We start from the raw sequence: 18,872 nt of genomic DNA, 5'->3' as shown, positions 1-18,872 counted from the left end.
AATCTTAAAATTAGTGCTCAGGCACCTCTAGAGATGATTTTAAAGCTTGAGAACACACAACAGTAGCCCTCCATGGCCACCCCTCCATAGGCTGGTTGTGCCTACAGGCTGTTTTTCCCACCTACAGCTGGTGAGATGCTTTAAATGGTTGATGTACGACTGACTCTACAGGGTGGTGGCCATGGGTACAGGAACGAGCACCAAAGGCAGCATGGGGTGGATGTTGGGGGAGCTTAAGGACACCGGGTATCCTGTGGCCAGAGAGCAAAAGGGAGGAGAGTGAAGGATAACCTCAAGGCTAAGCCCACGTGACCTAAGTCATATTAAATTTCACAGAGAAAGCAAAGTGATGATTCAAGAGGGAAAAAAAACCCTTAAATTCAATGGGTATTCAAGTGAATGTTTGCTTCCAAGTAGAAAGCAAAAACAAAAACAGTAGGAACAAATGGAACTTCTAAGAGAGGAAAAACAAAGGGTGCACAGAAATGTTCACATTTAAGAATGGAGAAGCATATGTTGGGGAATAATACACAAGAGTAACCATGACTAAAACCTGCAGAGAAAGGAACTGGGGGCATAAATGCTGCAAAGAAAATGAACAACTGGGACTTCCCTGGTGGTCCAGACTCTGCGCTCCCATGGCAGGGGACCCAGGTTCATTCCCTGGTCAGGGAACTAGATCCCGCATGCCGCAACTAAAAGATCCCACACAGAGCAATGAAGATCTCGTGTGCCACAACTAAGATGTGGTGCAGCAAATTAATTAATTGATTAATTAATATTTTTTAAAAAGAAAGAAAATGAACAACCGAGGAAAGGCCAACACATGTGGTCCGAAGAGGAGCATGATCACACTGTGATCTCTAAATACCATTTCCCAAGAAAGCAGGCTTTTTGAGGAAAGGGCCGATTCCACTCCTTGAAACAGGAAATGTACATGACAAACCTGGAATTTCTTAAACCAACAATCAAGGAAGCTATCAACTATTGAGGAAGCATCAAAACGACAGGCCTCTCAGGATAGGATAATTTCACTATCAATAAGAATGACTCGTGCCCTGATCCGGGAGGATCCCACGAGCCGCGGAGCAGCTGGGCCCGTGGGCCATGGCCGCTGGGCCTGCGCGTCTGGAGCCTGTGCTCCGCAACGGGAGAGGCCACAACAGTGAGAGGAACGCGTACCGCAACAACAACAAAAAGAATGATTCCGGGGGTTTGGAGAAGATGACGGAAGAGTAAGACGTGGAGGTCACCTTCCTCCCCACAAATACATCAGAAATACATCTACACGTGGAACAGCTCCTATAGAACACCCACTGATCGCTGGCAGAAGACCTCAGACCTCCCAAACGGCAAGAAACTCCCCACGTACCTGGGTAGCGCAAAAGAAGAAAGAAAAAACAGAGACAAAAGAAAAGTGACGGGACCTGCACCAGTGGGAGGGAGCTGTGAAGGAGGAAAGGTTTCCACACAGTAGGAAGCCCCTTCGAGGGCAGAGACTGTGGGTGGCGGAGGGGGGAAGCTTCGGAGCCACAGAGGAGAGCGCAGCAACAGGGGTGCGGAGGGCAAAGCAGAAGAGATTCCCACACAGAGGATCGGAGCCGACCGGCACTCACCAGCCCGAGAGGCTTGTCTGCTCACCCGCTGGGGCGGGCTGGGCTGAGAGCTGAGGCTCGGGCTTCGGTCAGAGCGCAGGGAGAGGTCTGGGGTTGGCGGCGAGTACACAGCCTGAAGGGGTTAGTGCGCCAAGGCTACCAGAAGGGAGTCCGGGAAAAAGTCTGGACCTGCCGAAGACGCAAGAGACTTTTTCTTCCCTCTTTGTTTCCTGGTGCACAAGGAGAGGGGATTAACAGCGCCGCTTAAAGGAGCTCCAGAGATAGGTACGAGCCTCGGCTATCAGCGCGGACCCCAGAGACAGGCATGAGACGCTAAGGCTGCTGCTGGAGCCACCAAAAAGCCTGTGTGCGAGCACAGGTCACTATCCACGCCGTGACCTCCCGGGAGCCTGTGCAGCCCGCCACTGCCAGGGTCCCGTGATCCAGAGACAACTTCCCTGGGAGAACGCACGGCGCGCCTCAAACTGGTGCAACGTCACGCCGGCCTCTGCCGCCGCAGGCTCACCCTGCACTCCGTGCCCCTCCCTCCCCCCGGCCTCAGTGAGCCAGAGCCCCCGAATCAGCTGCTCCTTTAACCCCATCCTGTCTGAGCGAAGAACAGAGGCCCTCAGGCGACCTACATGCAGCAGTGGGGCCAAATCCAAAGCTGAACCCCGGGAGCTGTGCGAACAAAGAGAAAGGGAAATCTCTCCCAGCAGCCTCAGGAGCAGCGGATTAAATCTCCACAATCAACGTGATGTACCCTGCATCTGTGGAATACCTAAATAGACAACGAATCATCCCAAATTGAGGAGGTGGACTTTGGGAGCAATGATACATTATTTTTTCCCCTTTTCCTCCTTTTGTGAGTGTGTATGCGTATGCTTCTGTGTGAGATTTTGTCTGTATAGCTTTGCTTTCACCATTTGTCCTAGGGTTCTGACCGTCCAGAGCTTTTTTTGTTTTTTTTTTTTTACTTTTTAAAAATTTTTCTAAATAATTATTTTTTATTTTAATAACTTTATTTTATTTTATCTTACTTTATTTTATCCTCTTTCAATTTTTTATCCCTTTTATTCTGAGCCGTATGGAGGACATGCTCTTGGTGCTCCAGCCAGGCGTCAGGGCTGTGCCACTGAGGTGGGAGAGCCAGGTTCAGGACACTGGTCCACAAGAGACCTCCCTGCTCGTAATGTCAAACGGCGAAAATCTTCCAGAGATCCCCATCTCAACGCCAAGACCCAGCTTCACTCAACGACCAGCAAGCTACAGTGCTGGACACCCTATGCCAAACAACTAGCAAGACAGGAACACAACCCCACCCATGGCAGAGAGGCTGCCTAAAATCATAATAAGGCCACAGACACCCCAAAACACACCACCAGACATGGACCTGCCCACCAGAAAGACAAGATCCAGCCTCATCCACCAGAACACAGGCACTAGTCCCCTCCACCAGGAAACCTACACAACCCACTGAACCAACCTGAGCCACTGGAGACAGACACCAAAAACAATGGGAACTACGAACCTGCAGCCTGTGAAAAGATCCCAAACACAGTAAGATAAGCAAAATTAAAAGACAGAAAAACACACAGCAGATGAAGGAGCAAGGTAAAAACCCACCAGACCTAACAAATGAAGAGGAAATAGGCAGTCTACCTGAAAAAGAATTCAGAATGATAGTAAAGATGATCCAAAATCTTGGAAAAAGAATAGAGAAAATGCAAGAAACATTTAACAAGGACCTAGAAGAACTAAAGAGGAAACAAGCAATGATGAACAACACAATAAATGAAATTAAAAATACTCTACAAGGGATCAATAGCAGAATAATTAAGGCAGAAGAACGGATAAGTGACCTGGAAGATAAAATAGTGGAAATAACTACTGCAGAGCAGAAGAAAGAAAAAAGAATGAAAAGAACTGAGGACAGTCTCAGAGACCTCTGGGACAACATAAAACACAACAACATTCAAATTATAGGGGTCCCAGAAGAAGAAGAGAAAAAGAAAGGGACTGAGAAAATATTTGAAGAGATTATAGTTGAAAACTTCCTTAATATGGGCAAGGAAATACTTAATCAAAGTCCAGGAAGCACAGAGAGTCCCATACAGGATAAATCCACCAAGGAGAAACACGCCAAGACACATATTAATCAAACTATCAAAAATTAAATACAAAGAAAACATATTAAAAGCAGCAAGGGAAAAACAACAAATAACACACAAGGGAATCCCCATAAGGTTAACAGCTGATCTTTCAGCAGAAATTCTGCAAGCCAGAAGGGACTGGCAGGACATATTTAAAGTGATGAGGAGAAAAACCTACAACCAAGATTACTCTACCCAGCAAGGATCTCATTCAGATTTGATGGAAAAATTAAAACCTTTACAGACAAGCAAAAGCTGAGAGAGTTCAGCACCAGCAAACCAGCTTTACAACAAATGCTAAATGAACTTCTCTAGGCAAGAAACACAAGAGAAGGAAAAGACCTACAATAACAAACCCAAAACAATTAAGTAAATAGGAATAGGAACATACATATCGATAATTACCTTAAATGTAAATGGATTAAATGCTCCCACCAAAAAACACAGACTGGCTGAATGGAAACAAAAACAAGACCTGTATATATGCTGTCTACGAGAGACCCACTTCAGACCTAGGGACATATACAGACTAAAAGTGAAGGGATGGAAAAAGATATTCCATGCAAATGGAAATCAGAAGAAAGCTGGAGTAGCAATTCTCATATCAGACAAAAGAGACTTTAAAATAAAGACTATTACAAGAGACAAAGAAGGACACTACATAATGATCAAGGGATTGATCCAAGAAGAAGATTTAACAATTGTAAGTATTTATGCACCCAACATAGGAGCACCTCAATACATAAGGCAAATACTAACAGCCATAAAAGGGGAAATCGATATTAACACAATCATAGTAGGGGACTTTAACACCCCACTTTCACCAATGGACAGATCATCCAAAATGAAAATAAATAAGGAAACACAAGCTTGAAATGATATATTAAACAACATGGACTTAATTGATATTTATAGGACATTCCATCCAAAAACAACAGAATACACATTTTTCTCAAGTGCTCATGGAACATTCTCCAGGATAGATCATATCTTGGGTCACAAATCAAGCCTTGGTAAATTTAAGAAAATTGAAATCATATCAAGTATCTTTTCTGACCACAACGCTATGAGCCTAGATATCAATTACAGGAAAAGATTTGTAAAAAATACAAACACATGGAGGCTAAACAATACACTACTTAATAACGAACTGATCACTGAAGAAATCAAGGAGGAAATCAAAAAATACCTAGAAACAAATGACAGTGGAGACACAATGACCCAAAACCTATGGGATGCAGCAAAAGCAGTTCTAAGAGGGAAGTTTAGAGCAATACACTCCTACCTTAAGAAACAGAAAACATCTCAAATAAACAACCTAACCTTGCACCTAAAGCAATTAGAGAAAGAAGAAGAACAACAAAAAAAAACACCCAAATTTAGCAGAAGGAAAGAAATCATAAAGATGAGATCAGAAATAAATGAAAAAGGAATGAAGGAAACGATAGCAAAGATCAATAAAACTAAATGCTGGTTCTTTGAGAAGATAAACAAAATTGATAAACCATTAGCCAGACTCATCAAGAAAAAAAGGGAGAAGACTCAAATCAATAGAATTAGAAATGAAAAAGGAGGGCTTCCCTGGTGGCGCAGTGGTTGAGAGTCTGCCTGCCGATGCAGGGGACACGGGTTCGTGCCCCGGTCCGGGAAGATCCCACATGCCCCAGAGCGGCTGGGCCCATGAGCCATGGCTGCTGGGCCTGCGCGTCCGGAGTCTGTGCTCCGCAACGGGAGAGGCCACAACAATGAGAGGCCCACATACCACCAAAAAAAAAAAAAAAAAAAAAAAAAAAAAAAAAAAAAAATTTGGGCCTCCCTGGTGGCGCAGTGGTTAAGAGTCCGCCTGCCGATGCAGGGGATACGGGTTCGTGCCCCGGTCTGGGAGGATCCCATATGCCGCGGAGCGGCTGGGCCCGTGAGCCATGGCCGCTGGGCCTGCGCATCCGGAGCCTGTGCTCCGCAACAGGAGAGGCCACAACAGTGAGAGGCCCACATACCGCAAAAAGAAAAAAAAAAAAAAGAAATGAAAAAGGAGAAGTAACAACTGACACTGCAGAAATACAAAAGATCATGAGAGATTACTACGAGCAACTCTATGTCAATAAAATGGACAATCTGGAGGAAATGGACAAATTCTTAGAAATGCACAGCCTGCTGAGACTGAACCAGGAAGAAATAGAAAATATGAACAGACCAACCACAAGCACTGAAATTGAAACTGTGATTAAAAATCTTCCAACAAACAAAAGCCCAGAACCAGATGGCTTCACAGGCGAATTCTATCAACCATTTAGAGAAGAGCTAGCACCTATCCTTCTCAAACTCTTCCAAAATATAGCAGAGGGAGGAACACTCCCAAACTCATTCTATGAGGCCACCATCACCCTGATACCAAAACCAGACAAAGATGTCACAAAGAAAACTACAGGCCAGTATCACTGATGAACATAGATGCAAAAATCCTCAACAAAATACTAGCAAACAGAATCCAACAGCACATTAAAAGGATCATACACTATGATCAAGTGGGGTTGATTGCAGGAATACAAGGATTCATCAATATATGCAAATCAATCAACGTGATCCACCATATTAACAAATTGAAGGAGAAAAACCATATGATCATCTCAATAGATGCAGAGAAAGCTTTCAACAAAATTCAACACCCATTTATGATAAAAACCCTGCAGAAAGTAGGCACAGAGGGAACTTTTCTCAACATAATAAAGGCCATATATGACAAATCCACAGCAAACATCATCCTCAATGGTGAAAAACTGAAACCATTTCCACTGAGATCAGGAACAAGACAAGGTTGCCCACTCTCACCACTCTTACTCAACATAGTTTTGGAAGTTCTAGCCACAGCAATCAGAGAAGAAAAAGAAATAAAAGGAATCCAAATCGGAAAAGAAGAAGTAAAGCTGTCACTGTTTGCAGATGACATGATACTATACACAGAGAATCCTAAAGATGCTACCAGAAAACTACTAGAGCTAATCAATGAATTGGGTAAAGTAGCAGGATACAAAATTAATGCACAGAAATCTCTGGCATTCTTATACACTAATGATGAAAAATCTGAAAGTGAAATTAAGGAAACACTCCCATTTACCACTGCAACAAAAAGAATAAAATATCTAGGAATAAACCTACCTAAGGAGACAAAAGACCTGTATGCAAAAAATTATATGACACTGATGAAAGAAATTAAAGATGATATAAATAGATGGAGAGATATACCATGTTCTTGGATTGGAAGAATCAATACTGTGAAAATGACTCTACTACCCAAAGCCATCTACAGATTCAATGCAATCCCAATCAAACTACCACTGGCATTTTTCACAGAACTAGAACAAAAAATTTCACAGTTTGTATGGAAACAAAAAAGACCCCAAATAGCCAAAGCAATCTTGAGAATGAAAAATGGAGCTGGAGGAATCAGGCTCCCTGACTTCAGACTATACTACAAAGCTACAGTAATCAAGATAGTATGGTACTGGCACAAAAATAGAAATATAGATCAATGGAACAGGATAAAAAGCCCAGAGATAAACCCACGCACGTATGGTCACCTTATCTTTTTTTTTTTTTTAAATGAATGCTTCTTTATTTCTTTATTTTTGGCTGTGTTGGGTCTTCGTTTCTGTGCGAGGGTTCTCTAACTGTGGCAAGTGGGGGCCACTCTTCATCGCGGTGCGTGGGCCTCTCACTATCGCGGCCTCTCGTTGCGGAGCACAAGCTCCAGGCGCGCAGGCTCAGCAGTTGTGGCACACGGGCCTAGTTGCTCTGCAGCATGTGGGATCTTCCCAGACCAGGGCTCGAACCCGAGTCCCCTGTGTTGGCAGGCAGATTCTCAACCACTGCTCCACCAGGGAAGCCCAGTCACCTTATCTTTGATAAAGGAGGCAAGAATATACAGTGGAGAAAAGACAGCCTCTTCAATAAGTGGTGCTGGGAAAACTGGACAGGTACATGTAAAAGTATGAAATTAGAACACTCCCTAACCCCATACACAAAAATAAACTCATAATGGATTAAAGACCTAAATGTAAGGCCAGACACTATCAATCTCTTAGAGGAAGACATAGGCAGAACGTTCTATGACATAAATCACAGCAAGATCCTTTTTGACCCACCTCCTAAAGAAATGGAAATAAAAACAAAAAGAAACCAATGGGACCTAATGAAACTTAAAAGCTTTTGCACAACAAAGGAAACCATAAACAAGATGAAAAGACAACCCTCAGAATGGGAGAAAATATTTCCAAATGAAGCAACTGACAAAGGATTAATCTCCAAAATTTACAAGCAGCTCATGCAGCTCAATAACAAAAAAACAAACAACCCAATCCAAAAATGGGCAGAAGACTTAAATAGGCATTTCTCCAAAGAAGATATACAGACTGCCAACAAACACATGAAAGAATGTTCAACATCATTAATCATTAGAGAAATGCAAATCAAAACTACAATGAGATATCATCTCACACCAGTCAGAATGGCCATCATCAAGAAATCTAGAAACAATAAATGCTGGAGAGGGTGTGGAGAAAAGGGAACACTCTTGCACTGCTGGTGGGAATGTGAATTGGTACAGCCACTATGGAGAACCATATGGAGGTTCCTTAAAAAACTAGAAATAGAACTACCATATGATCCAGCAATCCCACTACTAGGCATATACCCTGAGAAAACCATAATTCAAAAAGAGACATGTACCAAAATGTTCACTGCAGCTCTATTCACAATAGCCCAGAGCTGGAAACAACCTAAGTGTCCATCATCGGATGAATGGATAAAGAAGATGTGGCACATATATACAATGGAATATTACTCAGCCGTAAAAAGAAACGAAACTGAGCTATTTGTAATGAGGTGGATAGACCTAGAGTCTGTCATACAGAGTGAAGTAAGTCAGAAAGAGAAAGACAAATACCGTATGCTAAAACATATATATGGAATTTTTAAAAAATGTCATGAAGAACCTAGGGGTAAAACAGGAATAAAGACACAGACCTACTTGAGAATGGACCTGAGGATATGGGGAGGGGGACGGGTAAGCTGTGACAAAGCGAAAGAGAGGCATGGACATATATACACTACCAAACGTAAGGTAGATAGATAGTGGGAAGCAGCCGCAGAGCACAGGGAGATCAGCTCGGTGCTTTGTGACCACCTGGAGGGGTGGGATGGGGAGGGTGGGAGGGAGGGAGATGCATGAGGGAAGGGATGTGGGAACAGATGTATATGTATGACTGATTCACTTTGTTATAAAGCAGAAACTAATTTAAAAAATACAATAAATAAAAAGAAAAAAAAAAAAAGAGTCATGCAGGGCTTCCCTGTTGGCGCAGTGGTTGAGAGTATGCCTGCCGATGCAGGGCACACGGTTTCATGCCCCGGTCTGGGAAGATCCGACATGCCGCGGAGCGGCTAGGCCCGTGAGCCATGGCTGCTGAGCCTGCGAGTCAGGAGCCTGTGCTCCACAACAGGAGAGGCCACAACAGTGAGAGGCCCGCGTACTGCAACAAAAAAAAAAAAAAAAAAAAAAGAGTCATGTACCAAACTGTTCATTGCAGCTCTATGTACAATAGCCAGGACATGGAAGCAACCGAAGTGTCCATCAACAGATGAATGGATAAAGAAGATGTGGCACATATATACAATGGAATATGCCATAAAAAGGAACGAAATTGAGTTATTTGTAGTGAGGTGGATGGACTTAGAGTGTGTCATACAGAGTGAAGTAAGTCAGAAAGAGAAAAACAAATACTATATGCTAACCCATATATATGGAATCTAAGAAAAAAAAAAAGGTCATGAAGAACCTAGGAGCAAGATGGGAATAAAGACACAGTCCTACTAGAGAATGGACTTGAGAATATGGGGAGGGGGAAGGCTAAGCTGTGACAAAGTGAGAGAGTGGCATGGACATATATACACTACCAAACATAAAATAGATAGCTAGTGGGAAGCAGCTGCATAGCACAGGGAGATCAGCTCGGTGCTTTGTGACCACCTAGAGGGATGGGACAGGGAGGGTGGGAAGGGAGGGAGACGCAAGAGGGAAGAGATATGGGAACATATGTATATGTGTAACTGATTCACTTTGTTATAAAGCAGAAACTAACACACCATTGTAAAGCAATTATACTCCAATAAAGATGTTAAAATAAATAAATAAATAAAAATAAAAATAAATTTAAAAAAAGAATGATTCCAAGGACTTCACTGGTGGCACCGTGGTTAAGAATCTGCCTGCCAATGCAGGGGACACGGTTTCGAGCCCTGGTCCAGGAAGATCCCACATGCCACATAGCAACTAAGCCCGTGCGCCACAACTACTGAGCCTGTGCTCTAGAGCCCGTGAGCCACAACTACTCAGCCCATGTGCCACAACTACTGAAGCCCGCGAGCCTGGAGCCCGTGCTCCACAACAAGAGAAGTCACTGCAGTGAGTAGCCCACGCACTGCAACGAAGAGCAGCCCCACTTGATGCAACTAGAGAAAGCCCACGTGCAGCAACGAATACCCAACGTGGCCAAAAATAAATAAATAATTAATTATTTAATTAAAAAAAGAATGCTTCCAGTAATTCTGAAACCCAAGTATGTCTAAACTCATGAGCTCATAGTTACACAAAAACTCATTGATTCAAAAACAAAAGCAACTCACTGGTTACCCTTGTAGGATGCCAAGGCACCCAATATTTATAAGGCAGTAAATAAATGGAAAGAATCAAGTATTTTTCCTATCTCTCCTACACAAACTGTACTTCAGTAGAGTAATTCAATAGCTAGCAAGGACAAGTTCCTCTTTAAAAACGCATTCCGACTAATACATGAATAAATTGTAGAATTAGAGTATTACCATCCTACAGCCACACGATAATGAATCTAAGCAATGATCAATGGCATTTCATAACCCAAAGACAGACATTATGTACCTCCTGATGTAAGAATACATCACCACCTATTACTTTGTCTTGTGCAAACAAACCAAAAGTGAACTTGCGTCTAATCCAAGTCCCACAAGGGTCAGAGGAACATGGTAAGTCACCACACATGGATGTAGTTCAGCAAAGTAAGAATGTGGAACATTCTGCAGAATAAACCAACTTTAACAAATACACTATACCCCCCCCCCAAAAAAGACGTACCTATTGATTAAATGTCTTGAAAAAGATCTTATTTGGATCCTGACTCAAATAATTTTTTTTAAATATAATCAAGGAAATCTGAGTGATTAGATTTGATATGTGAGAGTTACTATTCATTTAATACATGAATTTTTTAAAGAGACTGTTATGGGTTGAACTGTGTCTTCCCCAAAATTCATAGAATGAAGTCTTAATTCCTAGTACCACAGCTCGACTGTATTTGGAGACAGGGTCTTTGCAGAGGTAGTCAAGGTCATTAGGGTGGTCCCTAATCCAGTAGAGCTGTTGTCCTTTTAAAAAAGAGAAATTTGGACACAGACACACACAGCAACAACACTACGTGGAGGGTGGATTTACACTGTTGCAAACCAAGGAACTACCCAAAGAGAGAGGCCTCAAACAAATCCTTCTCTCACAGCCCTCAGCAGGAAGCAAATGTGCTGACATCTTGATATGAGACTTCTATCCTCCAGAACTGTGAGATAAAAAGTTTGTTGTTTAAGCTACCCAGTTTGTGGTGTTTTGTTCAGCAGCCCTAGCAAACTAATTTGGAGACATTTAACTTTTAGAGATGCATTCAGCATTTACTGAATTAAGTGACGTGATGTCTAGGATGTACTTTATGTACAATAGTCTGGGAAAGGATGAAGAGGTTAGAGTTATTAAAAAAAGAGACTGGCTATATATTGATAATGGTTGAAACTGAGTATCATTATATTAGCCTTTCTTTTTGTTTATGTCTGATATTTTTCATAATAAAAAGTTTAAATAAAGGGCATGGAGATCTTTGAGATGACCATCCCAGAAGAACTATGAAGCACGGGACACAAGTCCAGGCATTGAGTGCAAGGGCATGGTAAACACGGGGAGAGAGCAGATTGGGAGCAGAAATACGTGCCTTGTACACCACTCACCTAGGGGTCACAGGGAAACACTGGTATTCCCCAAACACCTTGCACCAGCTCATCTCTCATGAGGCAAAGCCTGGCCCATCCCAGAACAACGATGCATGAAGAACTCTACCGTCCTCGGTTCTCTAAATGCAACAGTTTACCAATAACTTCCCCAAATAATCTGGCCAAGCCCATTCATCACTCATAACCACATATTTCCTCCAGACCTAGGGAGGATCCAGTTTCTATTGGGTTCACTGTCCAGCCTTCAGGGGCATGGTGAAAGCAAATAAATGATGATAATTTTAAGAAATAGAAACTTACCTTTCAGGGGAAGTGTTCTGTTTGAGTAACCTGATTAAGAGCAGAAACTCTACCACTTTCCAGCTGCATGACCCTGGGCAAGTTACTTCACCTCTCTGACCTCAGCTGCCTCATCTGTAAAATGGGGACATGGGACTGTGGTGAAGATTAAAACAAGTTAATTCAGCACCCAGCACATTAGTGCTCAGTAAGAGTCACCTATTTATTGGCCAGTGCTCAGAGTCAGGCCATGGAGAAGAAAGATCACCTATCTGTGTCAACGGTCTCATACTTGTATAAGTTCCTTCAAAATTACTTGATAGAGATCAACTACTTCTAACAACTGTTCATACTCAAATTCACTGAAGCCACGGTGATTTTCAAACAGTCCAACAAAACCTCTTCTTTCGGATTCCTGGACCCAATTCCAAAGTGTGGAGGGGTGGTGTTCCCACACCACCAATAAACAACTCTCAGATACTAGATGCACGTCTTACAATCCAACTCATTTCTGACACTATCTACCTGGAGACAGAATCTGATTCCACAGGTTAAGGGTTCAGACCCGTAAGACTGCCCTCCACCCTTCAGAAGCCAATTGCAAGCCCAGGCTGTCACGTGTACTTCAGACCAAACAACTACAGACAGGAGGTTCCAACAACCCCTCCTTGGGTTTGATTAATTTACTAGAGCAGCTCAAAGAGCTCACAGAAACATTTTACTTACTGGATCACCAGGATATAGTTTAGGAACAGCCGGATGGAAGAGGTGCCTAGGGCAAGGTGTGAGGGAAGGGTGTGCAGCTTCCATGCTCTCTCGAGCGCACCATTCACTCCACACTTCACCACTTTCCCCACATGTTCACCAACTAGGAAGCTCTCTAAACCCAGTCCTTTGGGGTTTTTATGAGGCTTCATTACATAGGTATGATTGATTAATCATTCACATTGGCAACTAATGCAACTTCCAGCACCCTCTCCCCTCCCCGGAGGCAGGGGCGGGTGACAGCACACTGTGACTCAAAGTTCTAACCCTCTAATCACCTGGTCAGTAGCTCTCACCCTTAAGTGGTTTCCAAGTCATATCATTAACGTAACGAAAGACGCTTTCATCACTCTCACCACTTATGAAATTCCAAGGGTTTTAAGGAGCTCTGGGTCAGAAACGGACCAAGAGCAAATATATATTTTTATTATAAACCACAATATCACACCTGCACCCAAGGGATTCCCCAGGGGCCAAAGAGGGAACCAGCAGGCAAGGTTCTGTGCCACCTTTGAATAACTCTAACTTTATCTATATTCACATACTAGGTTTCTGCCATACCATCTCCTCCGAAGAAAAGAGAGAACTTTGAAAATCACCAACCCAGAATAGTGTTTTTCTGCTACTACATCACAACTGCAAGATGTCTGCTGCAAAAGGCAACCTTTAAGGGACTTCCCTGGTGACGCAGTGGTTAAGAATCCTCCTGCCAATGCAGGGGACATGGGTTTGAGCCCTGGTCCGAGAAGATCCCACGCGCCGCGGGGCAACTAAGCCCGTGTGCCACAACTACTGAGCCCACGTGCCTAGAGCCCATGCTCTGCAACAAGAGAAGCCACTGAAACGAGAAGCCCATGCATGAAAACAAAGAGTAGCCCCTGCTCGCCGCAACTAGAAAAAGCCTGCCCTCAGCAGCGAAGACCCAATGCAGCCAAAAATAAATAAATAAAATTAAGTTAAAAAAAAAATAAGTACCAGCCTCATCTCACAAGGTGTCCTATTACAGTGTATTTTTCATTACAGTCTGAAACACAGGCATCTCTCTAAAGCTTTAGCCCTTCTGCCAGAAAGTGGATGTAACTCGCTTGAGTGTAACTTACAGGGAAGTTCAGCCTCATCCCACTACATCTTACCACTCATGCCACACTCCCCACCCCCAAACTTCAGAGAAAAAACTTCTTTTCATCGTGAAAGAAGCCAAGGCTTTCTAACATTCCTATGCCCTAGAAGTCAACTTTCTCCAAACTGGTTACTAGGGGGTGGGTTCAAACTAACAAGCCAAAGTGTTTCAATAAAGAAAGTATTCTGTTAGGGCAATCTATGGCCCAACAGAAAAAGCCTTTTAAGATTTCCTACAAGATCTACTTACTTCCAAAAATTGCCTCAAGCTTACACAGAACAACCAAAAAGAATTTTGAAAGAGAAATCATTAAGATAACTCTGCTGAGGAAAAAAAGCAAAGAATATTTTACATTGCAACGTTCGACTTGTAGTTTTGGGCTTTCATTTTCAGCATACTGGTTACTTGCTTTCCATGTCAAGAACCAGAGACCAACCCCCTGGTATGTCAGAAGCCTGGATGCAATTTGAGGATGCTTTAGTTATGAAGAGCCCCCCTTTACTCCCCTATGTTTAGGCCAGGAGACAGCTTCCACTTCCTTTACTCAATCACACCAGACAACACATATGGCAGAAAAATGGATCTTACAGTGTGGAAACCTCTTCAGAGTTTCTTCCCAAGATATTCATCTTCTCACCTCAATTAAGTCCAGGAAAAATCTGATATCCAGGCCTTGAGGTAAAGCCAACATACATTCTGCATTTTCCAGCAAGTTGTAATTTTAAATTATGCATTCCCCATAAGTATTTGTCAGATCATATATTCAAAACTTTGCCTCAGAAAATACAGTCACTCCAGGCACGGGCAGCCAGGGCCTTATAATGCAAACCACTAACTCAGTAGCTCAGTCTGTTTTGCCAGACACTAACCTCTGTGGAAGCATCATTCTACTTTCAATACCTGACCCCCAAATGAGAACCTAACTTGCCCTTTACTCTAGACCCTTCATTTACATAATTAATGGGTGTTACATTTCCCTTCGGGGAGGGTATTCCCTTTTAACATTTTATGAGTACTAATAACTGATTGGAGAGTAGTATAAAGATGATAAGATTAGGAAAAACTGTCTTTGAGAAGTCCTTTCCTAAGGCCTTGGCAATTTATTATTTAAATGAAGAAAGACACCCCTTCAATTCAGAAAATGGGGCCTATTTAAGACACTGAGTCAGGCAAAAGGAAAAGGATTCTTCTCAAAGGTGTTTAAAGTCAAGTGTTCTGGGGCTCTAGCCCTTCCTCACCTCTTTGTTGTTCGCCCAAGGTGTTCCCTAAAACCCTTATCACACACGTTTACATCCCTTAGGGCATCTGAGGATCCAGATCTGTCCAACATCAGGACTATTTGTAGAGGAGCCCTTCCAGTTCTGGTCACACCACAGACCTATTCTTCAAGTACCTCGGGCAAGAGGGTTGGAGGGGGAGTAGAAACAGTTTCTTCTATTTCCCTTCTACATTCCACCTATTTGGGGGAAAAAACAAACCTACCTAATTCTCCAGCAGCAGGTCCTTCCAAAAGTTAGTTTCCCCATATCTTTATCTGCCAAAACACTTAAGCAGTGAAACATTTAGCCAGTCCAGAACACTTGAGTGCACTTTACCATCAACCAAAACTAATGGGCTAGAAATCATTTAAGCCCCACATGACACACAAAGCATGCATGACGTGGTATTCTAAGAACTTGAGAGGAATCCCCGTGTTTCACTCAGCAGGATCTAGTGGTAAAAAGGTAATGTAAATAAGAAATAGAAACATAAAATAAAGTATCACAGTGGTATAAAGATAATCAACAATCCAGTTACAGACCTTATAAAACGCCTCATCGCACTGTTATCTCATGGTGTTTCTGCCATGGTCCCAGATTCTGTCATTTCTTTGATGACCTCACAGAAAATGGCTTAGAAGAGGACTGGCAAAACGGGGGAGGAACTCTCACTTCTGGGACAGAACTCTGACTAGAAATTAAGCCCTCAGTTCCAAATACACCTTCCAACTCTATGATGCTGGGACTGGGACTCTGCCCTATTATCGCACCTTTGCCAGCCATTCCCTGGTGGTTTCTGCTGACAGAATGCACAAGAGGGGGACTGGAGAGCAGGAGTGGAGATGACACATGTTCCTTCCCACTTATCAGCTGTTCCTATCAGCATCATCCTAACAGCCATGGGTTCGGGACTCTAGCGGCTCTGGGCATTCCCGGAACCAGCTTCATCACTTCCCTTCTTCCCCCATCCCAGGCACCAGCCACAGCCAGGGAGCATCCTTTGCTCACTCTCAGCTACTTGGAGCTCTTCCTTCAAGCTTCTAGGATCTGATAACCTCACCCTGTTCCCTTGACCCCTTTCCTCCCCTCTCAGCCTCAGGGTGGGAGCTACTATAGTCATCACCATCTATGGATTCCGTCTTTGCTCATTCAGCCCTCTAGCACCTGTGTAATTCTCCACATTTAATCCCCCCTGGTGTAATACCTGTTTTTCCGTGTGTGCTATAGGCTGCATCTGAGTTAAGCACAAGAACTTTAAGTTGGGAGGAAATGAATTTGTTGTTCGTATCATAGCTAAAATGTAGGGTGCACTTATATGTACCAAGCATTTTTTAAGGGTTTGAGCATGCATAATCCTATTAACGCCCACAGCAACCCAATCAAGTGGTTATTATCATCCCCATGTTAGAAAGGAGGAAAATGAGGCTACAAGAATTTTAAAAACTGGTTCAGAGATCACATATCTAGTAAGCAGTGGAGCTGGGATGTAATTCCAAGTCTGATGCCAAAAGCCTCCTGCAAAAAACTCTAAGGCTGGGCTTCCCTGGTGGCGCAGTGGTTGGGAGTCCGCCTGCCGATGCAGGGGACACGGGTTCGTGCCCCGGTCCCGGAGGATCCCACATGCCGCGGAGCGGCTGGGCCCGCGAGCCATGGCCGCGGAGCCTGTGTGTCCGGAGCCTGTGCTCCGCAACGGGAGAGGCCGCAGCAGTGAGAGGCCCGCGTACAGCAAAAAAAAAAAAAAAAAAAAAAAAAAACTCTAAGGCTTTTCTAGATACTCCATGCTGCTCCTAAGGACTGTTTACATGGTTCACAAATAACTTAGTGCAGGTGTATGCTTGCTTTTTTGTTATTCTCATAGGTCTTATTCTGTAACAGTCCCCTTCCCTTTTAATATGCCATCGCTTGATTACTAAACAATGTCATTTGTCCTGTGGAACGTCCCATATTCTGCAATTGGCTAGGTGTTTCCTCATGGCATCATTTCATTTGTGCCTCTACCTTCTATACTTCTTATAAACTCAAAGTCAGATTGAAATTGAATCCAGTCAAACCTCTATTTTTTTGACAAGAATATTTCATCTATGTTGCTATGTATTTCCTATTGCGTCAAATCAGGAGGCACGTAATGTCTGGTCATTACATTTTCAGTGATTCTAAGATTAATTAGTGGATTCAAAGTCTAATTTCTCCATTATAAAGGGAGTCCAGACATATAACTGCAAAGTTATCACCTTCTATAAGGCTTTGGCACGAGACAACCAGCAGGCTCTGTGTGTACAAATAAAATGTTACACAAAGTGGCTCCTCAAAAAGGAAATAACAGATGGTGGTCATTCAAGTCTTCAAGGAAAGGAAATATCCCAATAGTTCATCCTACTCCTAACAAGCCCTCAATAGTTTTTGTTAATCAGTATTTCAAACCATCCTTTAAATTGTAAAGGGGTCAAAGGTCAAGAGTTTCAAAGTCTAGTTCCACGCTTCTTTAAATTCAGTATCTGTTCTTGCTTAATTCTTTGAACGCTGTGGGCCCATATATGCCCATTTGAAAATGGAGATAATGTCACCAACTTCACCTTACCTCAAAGGACTATGGGGGAGGGTAAAATGAAATTTAAAAAAAAAAGTTAGATTGGGCAAATAAAGATTTATTCTCATAGATTAAATTTTACCCAGAATGAGGAAGAATGCAATGAACTAAAATCTTGAGAAGCCACCAAAACTAGAATCAACAATGCTCAAGAAGCCACTGCAATCTAAATTTGAAGAGATACTATGAATGAATTATAAGGAAACTACCACTTGCCTATAGCTGATATGCTAGTACACTAATAATTCACTTACTTAAAATTGACTGCCACCATTTGACTCTTTCATTGAAAGCTACATTACACTAGATATAGTTCCCAAGTAGAAAATCATATTTAACATAGCCCATGTTAAAATGAAGGGATTAATTAACATGCACACGCTACTATAAATAAATAACAAGGACCTACTGTAGAGCACAGGGAATTATATTCAATATCTTATAATAAGCCATAATGGAAAAGAATCTGAAAAAGAATATATGTATACATTGGGTTGGCCAAAAAATTCATTCAGGTTTTCCCATAAGAGGTTATGGAAAAACCAGAATGAACTTTTTGGCCAACCCAATATATATATGTGTATATATATGTATATAAAATTGAATCACTTTGCTGTACACCTGAAACTAACACATTGTAAATCAACTATACTCCAATTAAATAAATAAATAAATAAATAAATAAATAAATAAATAAATAAATAAATAAATAAGGGGATTAAACCAGTACTCTTGATACCATGACACTTGATTCAGGGACTCATCCTCCAAGATACTGAATTTCCTAAACAAATGTTAAACTAAAACAAGAAAATGCATTGAGTTTAATCTAACGTCACTGTTTCTATCTACAAAAGTATACCTTTTATACATTATATAACTTGAAAAATATTCAACATAGACCAAAGAACCAAGTCCTACAAAGATTAAATTCAATAACATCGTTCTGAAAATAAATGTGCTGTAAAATATTCTGAGCATAAGTGATTTGTTACCAGTTGGGACCTTGGAGAATCAGACCTCAGGCCAGCT

At 42.3% G+C, this 18,872-nt stretch overlaps 1 protein-coding gene across 1 annotated transcript in view; it reads right to left on the bottom strand.

Moving 5' to 3' along the window:
* IGF2BP3 (insulin like growth factor 2 mRNA binding protein 3) overlaps nt 1-18,872 on the bottom strand; it is a 150,638-nt gene that overhangs the window by 91,749 nt on the left and 40,017 nt on the right. The window lies entirely within an intron of this gene.

Source organism: Mesoplodon densirostris, chromosome 9 (genome assembly GCF_025265405.1).
Source record: "Mesoplodon densirostris isolate mMesDen1 chromosome 9, mMesDen1 primary haplotype, whole genome shotgun sequence".
In the NCBI taxonomy this organism is placed as follows: Eukaryota; Metazoa; Chordata; class Mammalia; order Artiodactyla; family Ziphiidae; genus Mesoplodon; species Mesoplodon densirostris.
The sequence above is the reverse complement of the archived record's forward strand: the minus strand, read 5'-3'. Positions and strand labels throughout refer to the sequence as shown.